Below are 9,947 nucleotides of genomic sequence, written 5' to 3' on the forward strand. Positions count from 1 at the left end.
TCTTTTTCAGATATATTGCAACCCCTGCCCAGAACCACGAAGAGAGAGGAAGGCAGAGATGACGCCAGCCGGGAGGTGAGGTGCGTACGTCCGCAGCTCCTCCCGCCCTCCGTCGAGGCCCCTTCCTGTGCGTCTCCAGAGGAAGTCCTCCCCTGTGCCCGCTGTCTCCTTTCAGGCATCCATGTCCCCTCAGGAAACGTCGGCGGGAGCCCCGGTCGGTGGTGGCAGGGACCTCCCTGCGTGTGACCTCGGCCCCCTCCTCCAAATGGCGACGTCCGGCGCCACCTGCAGCGTTGTAGTTGCCATCTTTTTCATAGCGTGGAGGGGCACCGTGACGCGCTTCCCCACCAGCAGGTTGCGGGAGGTCCACAGTGCGGCCGTCACGCTTGTGAGGGCGAGCCAGAGTGTCTTGAATTCATCTGATGGCAACTTTTCTACACCCTGGCCCACCCCGTTCACCGCTACCCGGTAAACTTGCGGGAGGACCTCCCCTGCTGGCAGGCTTGGGCATTTCAGGGGGCCGATCGCGGCCCACAGGTCCCTGGCCACGCTGCACTCCCAAAGGACGTGCCGCACGGTCTCAGGCTGGCCGCAGCCTGGCCGTGGGCACACTGCCGTTGCCCCCATGCCCCGGGAGTGCATCACCGCCCGGACCGGGAGGACTTCATGGGCCACCATCCAGGTAAGGTCCTTCTGTTTGTTCCGGAGGGCCGGGTGGGCTGCATTTGCCCACACTCTTCGAGCCTCCGCCGTTGTCATCCCCACCACTCTGCTCACCTCCTCGCGGTCCTGAACAAGGGAGACCAAAGTTTTTGCGTTCGTTAGTTCCTGAATCGTGCACTTTTCTAAATTGTATTTTGTTAAAAACTTTTTAATAAAAAGGTAATCATGTGGCAGTTTAAAAGACACTGGTGTTCTAAGATCTGGTTTTAAAATGCCTAATTTGTACAAATAAGACCCCATCCAGAACCGAGCCATAATGGCTGTCTTGGTCCTGGATGGGGATGTTGCGTATGCTATATGTGCTGCAACGAATTTGCTGCCTAAAAACAGGTGGGGGTCTGGGAGCCCTTTCCCTCCGTTTTCAGGCCTCTTCTTTACTGTTTCTCTCCTTAGGCGCTCCCACTTGGACCCCCACAGGAAATAGAAAATTGCCCGGTCCAATCCTAAAAGAAAGCTCCTTGGAGGACTAAAAACAGAGCACAGTAATAAAAGCAAAGGTAAAATCACTGCTTTTATTACTAAAATTTTCCCTTCCAGAGTCAATTGTCGTAATCCCCACAGTCCAAGTCTCTGTCTTACTTTCCCTAAAGTTGTTGTCCAATTTCCACTCCCTCCTCCTGCCCGGTCAAATTTCACCCCTAAAATCCTGATATTTGTTTCTTTAAAATTTACCCCTAAAACAGTTGGTATGTTCGTCCATGGTCCGAAGAGCTGTGCCTCAGTCTTGTCTCGGTTCAGTTTGGCTCCAGAGGCCCTCCCAAACCATTCTGTTACCTCTAGGGTCCTCTGGGCCGACACCATGTCTGTGCATAAAACTGTCACGTCGTCCATATATAATGAACATGTCACCGTCAGTCCCCCTGGCAGAGTCAGTCCATTGATCCATTGGTCCCTTCTCAAGATTTGCGCCAGTGGTTCCATGCATGTGACGAACAGGAGCGGGGATAAGGGACAACCCTGCCGTACTCCTGAGCGAATAGTAATCGCCTTGGAGAGGTGCCCATTTACCAGAATTCTGCTATTGATGTCGTTATACAACAGGCCCACCCATGCTATAAACCTCCCCGGGAACCCCATCTTTTGCAGTACCTGAAACAGGTACTGGTGTGAGACCCGATCGAAAGCTTTTTCGAAATCTAAATTTAATGCTAATAACCGAATGTTTCTGTCTCTCACATAACAGATGGAGTCACGGATCAGGATCAAGTTGTCCGTGATCCTCCGCCCCGGCACTGCGCAAACTTGATCTGGGTGGATCACGTCTTCTAAAACCAATGACATCCGTCTTGCTAAAATTCTACTAAAAAGCTTACAATCAACATTTAAAAGTGTGATGGGTCTCCAATTTCGGATCTCTGATTTTTCCCCTTTTTTGTGTAACAGAGTCACTATCCCTGACCTAAAACTGTCAGGTAAAACGTCAGAAGTCTGGAAGTCTGTGAAAATACATAAAAGGTCCCCTACTAAAATGTCCCAAAAGGTTTTGTAAAACTCCACGGGGAGCCCATCCTCTCCCGGGGACTTCCCTGTTTTAAAACCTTTTAAAACATTTTGTAGTTCTTCAGTCGTAAAATCTGTAGTTAAAAGTTCCTTGTCTTTAATTGTATTTTCCAATAAATTTGTCACTTCTTCCATTGTTGTTTTGTGTGTTTGTTTTTCACCATATAAATCTTCATAAAACCTTTCTACCACCCCCATAATCCCATGGTTTGTATCCTGTTTTTTATTCCCATCTTTTACTTCAGTCATCCCCCGGCCCTGGGCCATAGTTTTCTTAAAAAAGTACCGTGTACACTTTTCCCCTTCTTCCAATTCCTGTTCTTTACAAGTCATTATATACTTTTTGCTCATCTCCTCTGTTAAAAGCATCATCTCTTCCTTTACTTTCTTTATTTCCTCTTTAAAATCATACCCATGATTTACCAAATTAAAATACCTCTGCAGCCGTTTTTGCAGCCCCAACATGCGTCTTTCCTGTTTCTTCTTTTTAAAGCTTCCCACCCTTCTAAAAAAAGTCTTGGTCCTCCCCTTCACCATCTCCCACCATTGTGCTCGTGTACTGTACAAGTCTTGGAGGGACTGCCAAAGCTTGTACTGCTCCCTGTATTCTTCTCTTACTTCCTCTTCCAGCAACAGGGAACAGTTTAGCTTCCACAGCCCTCCCCCTATCGTCACATCTGTGGGGAAAGAAAGGGTGCAAGACAGTAAGGCGTGGTCTGAGAAAAACATGGGGATCAATCTAGCATCTGATGGCGGGCAGTCACGTGTAAAAATGTAGTCAATTCTGGAGGCCCGGGAACCATCACCACTCGACCAGGTGAAGCCCTCCTCCTGTGGATGCATGGTCCGGTAACAGTCGACTAATTTAAAATCCACTTTCAGGTTGGTCAACCTCCCAGACGTTTTATCTAGTTTAAAACCATCTCCAACGTTTTTCCTGTCTTTGCCAGTTAAAACACAGTTAAAATCCCCACCCACTATCAAAGGGACCCTCCCCAGCATGTGGGGCTGCAAATCCCCAAACAATTCGTACCTCTCTTCTTTTTCATTAAAACCATACACATTTAAAACCTTAAAATCCCTCCCTAAAAAATGCAAATTTGCTAAAAGGGCCCGCCCATCCCTCACCACGGTGCAGTCCTTCACCATTATCCTAGAGTTCCTAATTAAAATTGCCACACCATCAGCCTTGTTGTAGTGCGATCCGCTCCAGAGGGAGGGACCTGCAGCCCAGCGCTGCTCCCACTCTCTGTAGGATTTCATAAATGGGATCGCACACTCTTGTAATAAAAACACATCTGCATTAACTGTTTCTAAAAAAGATAGAATACTCTGTGCTCTTAGAGGTGCCTTCACACTTCTCACATTTATAGTGGCGATTGTGAGAGACATGAGCACGTTTAAAAGAAGGAAAAACCCCAACATCCTGGACATAACAAAAGTACTATATTTTGATCCAATAAAACCCATTAAACCTCATTAAAACTAGTCATCTTCTTCAATTCCTAAAACCACCTCCATTGTTTTTCTGCTGGGGTGGAAGAAGTCCAGGACCGGGGGGTACTCTACCTCAGTTCTGTCAGGGGTTGAGGTTCTCTCCCTCCCTGGTAGGTGTAAAAAGGACACCTCGTTGGGGGAGCCCCCCGGCCAGCAAGGGTCTGACCTCTCTGATGGAGGAGTTTCCTCTTCCGCCGCGGCTCGTTGTTTTTTCTCTGTCTCCTCTGCTAAAGGTGATTCCGCCGGTCTTTTCCCCACCTGTACACTTGGGATCCAAGTGTCCAGTTCACTCTCTGAAATGTGCATGCTTGTTTCTCCTACTATTTGGGGTGAGAGAGAAAGAGAAAAAGAAACATTTTCCCCCACCCACCCTTCTTCCCTGCTTTTTTCACCCTGTTCGGAGTGTGGTTTTACCTCTGGGTCTTTTTGTTTGTCTGCCATTTTATTTGTGACCACACTGTCCTCCGCCATTTTGTCTCCTTTTGCCTCTTTACTTTGCCCCACCCCTTTGTCCTGTTCCCCTCCCCCTCCCTCCTGTCTGTGAAAGGCCGGCCCCTTTCTTACCTGTTCGGTTTTTTCCTGGGCTTGGGGAGGGGGTGGAGTTTTTCTTGCCGGTTCCGCCCTTGGCTCCTCCCCTTCCTGCTTCTTCTCCCCAGCCATCTTGTCCCCTTGTTCGCCATGCTGGGCGGCCATCTTGGTCTTCCTAAGTTTGTTGGCAAATGATTGCGGGCAGTCTCTGAAGAGGTGGTTTTCTGCTCCACAGAGATTGCACCTTCTGCCATTTGGGCACTTCTCAAAGGTGTGCCCAGTTTCTCTACACTTGCCACAGAAAACCTTTGTGCATACCTCTGCTAGGTGCCCCATCTCCCCACACCTTCTACAAACTTTGGGCATCCCCGGGTAAAAAATATATCCTCTGTTTTCCCCCAACACCATTGTCTGCGGCAAGTGCTTCATCCCCATATACCCACTTACGTCTTCCCAAAGTTTTATTGGTACTCGCCAAGAACATGTCCAAATTCCATCTTCATCCAGTTCCTTTGTTGCATTCCCTGTTACTGTACAAAATCTTCCAAGCCATGCACAAATATCTTCCGAACTCACTGTCTCATTAAACATTCTAACCATTACTACTTTCTTTGTATAGTCAGTTAACTTTTCTATTTTAAACAGTTCAAAGTGTACTTTCATTTCTTGTATTCTAGTCCAATATGTGTTCATCAAGGCAGCAGTGCAAAAACTAATGTCAAAACCCTTGTTCTGTGGTAGTGCTATGATACAATTTAATTCTATGGGGCTGACCCCAAGAATCCCCTGTACATATTTTCTAGAGAAATCTAGCCTGGATGGTGCTGTTATCCCATCTTGCCGTGGGATGAAGGCGAAGCGCACACTGTGGTGCCTCCTAATGCCGGCACGGGCAGCCGACATGGTGGAGGCACCACCACTTTAACTTTTACACTAAAAATTCAATAAATAGTTCAATAAATAGCTAAAATCAGTATAAAAGTTGTAAAAAGGTTCAAAACAAGTCTAAAAGCGGATTTAAGAACAAATTTTAGTTTAAACCTTAAAATAAAAGGGTTTCCTAAAACAGTTCTAAAATCCACTTACCTTGCTTTTTGAACCGTGAAGATAGCCACACTAACCGTGTAGAAGAAAAGTTGTCCTTTGTAGCTTTCAGCAAACCGCCTTCCGCTCCAAAGGTCGATCCCAGTCTCGTCCTCTTGATCTTAGCCAAAAGGCCGAGAAGCGATAACCTGAAATGGGCGCTGGACCGGGCACCGGCCTCGCAGGCAGGGAGGCCTCCTCCGTGGCATACCCGCCCTTCCCCCCTCTTCCAGACACCCACCGAGCCACTCCCAGCCCCCGCCCTAAGTTTATACATTCTCGTTGTACGGATTGTTGCGGCCCCGCCCGGAGGCAGAGCGCTCCAAAAAATCACTTTGACTCTTTGACGTTCCCCTCCACGGAAATCTTTAGTAAAAGGCGAAAGATTTGTGCGTGAATGAAGAGAAACCCGAGCTATAGCCGTGTACGCTCAGGCGTCCCGCCACGCCAACAAAGAGCCTAGCTCGTTTGTTCGCGGTAACAAGGGAGGAGCCTGCGAGGCTGTGGCTTGCTTGTTGCAAACAACAGGGCTGGCAGGCAATGAGAGAGAGAGAGAAAACAGGAACAATTTCAAAAAAAAAAAAAAAAAAAAAAAAAAAGAACAAAAACGGAGGGAAAACTGCAAACAGCCGAAAGGGGAGTGGCCTCCGCTCTCACTGCATTTGTGACCAGCTGACAATTGCAGGCAGACAGACAGAGACCACTCACCCCTTCATTCTTGCCTATTTAAGGAGTGGAGTGAGCTGCTTTGTTTTATTTATTTATTCATTTTGGCTGCTCCCTCACATGGACAGACAGACAGACAAATCAATAAATATATATACATATTATATATATATATATATATATATATATATATATACACACACACACACACACACACACACACACACACACACACACACACACACACCAAATAAATAAATAAATACATTCATTCATTCATTAAAATAAAACAGGCTGATCATACCAAACAGCAACAAACTCTTTTTTTCACACAAGCTTAGGAAGGTGCACCGTTCCTGGAGGTACTGCAATACCAGGTCGATGCGTGGGGCGAACGGGGCAAGCCCCTGTTTCGCCTCCCTGTTCTAAAAATCCATTTAATATGAAGTCCTCGTATAGAGGACGTATCAGATATTAAACTGATAAGAACAGATACTACACTTGATCTTAGCCAAAAGGCCGAGAAGCGATAACCTGAAATGGGCGCTGGACCGGGCACCGGCCTCGCAGGCAGGGAGGCCTCCTCCGTGGCATACCCGCCCTTCCCCCCTCTTCCAGACACCCACCGAGCCACTCCCAGCCCCCGCCCTAAGTTTATACATTCTCGTTGTACGGATTGTTGCGGCCCCGCCCGGAGGCAGAGCGCTCCAAAAAATCACTTTGACTCTTTGACGTTCCCCTCCACGGAAATCTTTAGTAAAAGGCGAAAGATTTGTGCGTGAATGAAGAGAAACCCGAGCTATAGCCGTGTACGCTCAGGCGTCCCGCCACGCCAACAAAGAGCCTAGCTCGTTTGTTCGCGGTAACAAGGGAGGAGCCTGCGAGGCTGTGGCTTGCTTGTTGCAAACAACAGGGCTGGCAGGCAATGAGAGAGAGAGAGAAAACAGGAACAATTTCAAAAAAAAAAAAAAAAAAAAAAAAAAAAAGAACAAAAACGGAGGGAAAACTGCAAACAGCCGAAAGGGGAGTGGCCTCCGCTCTCACTGCATTTGTGACCAGCTGACAATTGCAGGCAGACAGACAGAGACCACTCACCCCTTCATTCTTGCCTATTTAAGGAGTGGAGTGAGCTGCTTTGTTTTATTTATTTATTCATTTTGGCTGCTCCCTCACATGGACAGACAGACAGACAAATCAATAAATATATATACATATTATATATATATATATATATATATATATATATATATATACACACACACACACACACACACACACACACACACACACACACACACACACACCAAATAAATAAATAAATACATTCATTCATTCATTAAAATAAAACAGGCTGATCATACCAAACAGCAACAAACTCTTTTTTTCACACAAGCTTAGGAAGGTGCACCGTTCCTGGAGGTACTGCAATACCAGGTCGATGCGTGGGGCGAACGGGGCAAGCCCCTGTTTCGCCTCCCTGTTCTAAAAATCCATTTAATATGAAGTCCTCGTATAGAGGACGTATCAGATATTAAACTGATAAGAACAGATTTTTTTTTTTTTTTTTTTTTGACAATGTTTATTGATACTTTACACCAATAAATACAACGTCACTTATATGTTAAAAGACAGCATACACATTAGATAAAAAAGATGGTTAAAAGACATAATAGTCATGCATTTTAAAACCATTCTTACAATCTTTTCACTTTTAAAAGCCACATCCTTACATCTGTTAAAACAGTACATAAAAAGGTTTTTATTATAGAAGCATTTTAAAATGCCTTTAAAAGTCCAAAACAGTTTAATATCATAAAACCTTTTCAATGTCAGATTCACTACTTTGTACATTGTCTTTTTCAGATATATTGCAACCCCTGCCCAGAACCACGAAGAGAGAGGAAGGCAGAGATGACGCCAGCCGGGAGGTGAGGTGCGTACGTCCGCAGCTCCTCCCGCCCTCCGTCGAGGCCCCTTCCTGTGCGTCTCCAGAGGAAGTCCTCCCCTGTGCCCGCTGTCTCCTTTCAGGCATCCATGTCCCCTCAGGAAACGTCGGCGGGAGCCCCGGTCGGTGGTGGCAGGGACCTCCCTGCGTGTGACCTCGGCCCCCTCCTCCAAATGGCGACGTCCGGCGCCACCTGCAGCGTTGTAGTTGCCATCTTTTTCATAGCGTGGAGGGGCACCGTGACGCGCTTCCCCACCAGCAGGTTGCGGGAGGTCCACAGTGCGGCCGTCACGCTTGTGAGGGCGAGCCAGAGTGTCTTGAATTCATCTGATGGCAACTTTTCTACACCCTGGCCCACCCCGTTCACCGCTACCCGGTAAACTTGCGGGAGGACCTCCCCTGCTGGCAGGCTTGGGCATTTCAGGGGGCCGATCGCGGCCCACAGGTCCCTGGCCACGCTGCACTCCCAAAGGACGTGCCGCACGGTCTCAGGCTGGCCGCAGCCTGGCCGTGGGCACACTGCCGTTGCCCCCATGCCCCGGGAGTGCATCACCGCCCGGACCGGGAGGACTTCATGGGCCACCATCCAGGTAAGGTCCTTCTGTTTGTTCCGGAGGGCCGGGTGGGCTGCATTTGCCCACACTCTTCGAGCCTCCGCCGTTGTCATCCCCACCACTCTGCTCACCTCCTCGCGGTCCTGAACAAGGGAGACCAAAGTTTTTGCGTTCGTTAGTTCCTGAATCGTGCACTTTTCTAAATTGTATTTTGTTAAAAACTTTTTAATAAAAAGGTAATCATGTGGCAGTTTAAAAGACACTGGTGTTCTAAGATCTGGTTTTAAAATGCCTAATTTGTACAAATAAGACCCCATCCAGAACCGAGCCATAATGGCTGTCTTGGTCCTGGATGGGGATGTTGCGTATGCTATATGTGCTGCAACGAATTTGCTGCCTAAAAACAGGTGGGGGTCTGGGAGCCCTTTCCCTCCGTTTTCAGGCCTCTTCTTTACTGTTTCTCTCCTTAGGCGCTCCCACTTGGACCCCCACAGGAAATAGAAAATTGCCCGGTCCAATCCTAAAAGAAAGCTCCTTGGAGGACTAAAAACAGAGCACAGTAATAAAAGCAAAGGTAAAATCACTGCTTTTATTACTAAAATTTTCCCTTCCAGAGTCAATTGTCGTAATCCCCACAGTCCAAGTCTCTGTCTTACTTTCCCTAAAGTTGTTGTCCAATTTCCACTCCCTCCTCCTGCCCGGTCAAATTTCACCCCTAAAATCCTGATATTTGTTTCTTTAAAATTTACCCCTAAAACAGTTGGTATGTTCGTCCATGGTCCGAAGAGCTGTGCCTCAGTCTTGTCTCGGTTCAGTTTGGCTCCAGAGGCCCTCCCAAACCATTCTGTTACCTCTAGGGTCCTCTGGGCCGACACCATGTCTGTGCATAAAACTGTCACGTCGTCCATATATAATGAACATGTCACCGTCAGTCCCCCTGGCAGAGTCAGTCCATTGATCCATTGGTCCCTTCTCAAGATTTGCGCCAGTGGTTCCATGCATGTGACGAACAGGAGCGGGGATAAGGGACAACCCTGCCGTACTCCTGAGCGAATAGTAATCGCCTTGGAGAGGTGCCCATTTACCAGAATTCTGCTATTGATGTCGTTATACAACAGGCCCACCCATGCTATAAACCTCCCCGGGAACCCCATCTTTTGCAGTACCTGAAACAGGTACTGGTGTGAGACCCGATCGAAAGCTTTTTCGAAATCTAAATTTAATGCTAATAACCGAATGTTTCTGTCTCTCACATAACAGATGGAGTCACGGATCAGGATCAAGTTGTCCGTGATCCTCCGCCCCGGCACTGCGCAAACTTGATCTGGGTGGATCACGTCTTCTAAAACCAATGACATCCGTCTTGCTAAAATTCTACTAAAAAGCTTACAATCAACATTTAAAAGTGTGATGGGTCTCCAATTTCGGATCTCTGATTTTTCCCCTTTTTT

General features: G+C 47.4%; 4 non-coding genes across 4 annotated transcripts; all 4 read right to left on the bottom strand.

Annotated features, from left to right (window-relative positions):
• Window positions 1–5,629: 5,629 nt before the first annotated feature.
• On the bottom strand, window positions 5,630–5,748 carry LOC143505915 (U5 spliceosomal RNA). Its single transcript, XR_013128055.1, has one exon. It is a non-coding gene; the product is annotated as a U5 spliceosomal RNA (small nuclear RNA).
• A 589-nt stretch (window positions 5,749–6,337) lies between these two features.
• LOC143505884 (U2 spliceosomal RNA) lies at window positions 6,338–6,528 on the bottom strand. Its single transcript, XR_013128026.1, has one exon. It is a non-coding gene; the product is annotated as a U2 spliceosomal RNA (small nuclear RNA).
• Window positions 6,529–6,680: 152 nt separating this feature from the next.
• Window positions 6,681–6,799, bottom strand: LOC143505916 (U5 spliceosomal RNA). Its single transcript, XR_013128056.1, has one exon. It is a non-coding gene; the product is annotated as a U5 spliceosomal RNA (small nuclear RNA).
• A 595-nt stretch (window positions 6,800–7,394) lies between these two features.
• Window positions 7,395–7,578, bottom strand: LOC143505893 (U2 spliceosomal RNA). The gene has a single exon (XR_013128035.1). It is a non-coding gene; the product is annotated as a U2 spliceosomal RNA (small nuclear RNA).
• Window positions 7,579–9,947: the final 2,369 nt, after the last annotated feature.

This window comes from Brachyhypopomus gauderio, unplaced genomic scaffold (assembly GCF_052324685.1).
Source record: "Brachyhypopomus gauderio isolate BG-103 unplaced genomic scaffold, BGAUD_0.2 sc418, whole genome shotgun sequence".
Taxonomy (NCBI): Eukaryota; Metazoa; Chordata; class Actinopteri; order Gymnotiformes; family Hypopomidae; genus Brachyhypopomus; species Brachyhypopomus gauderio.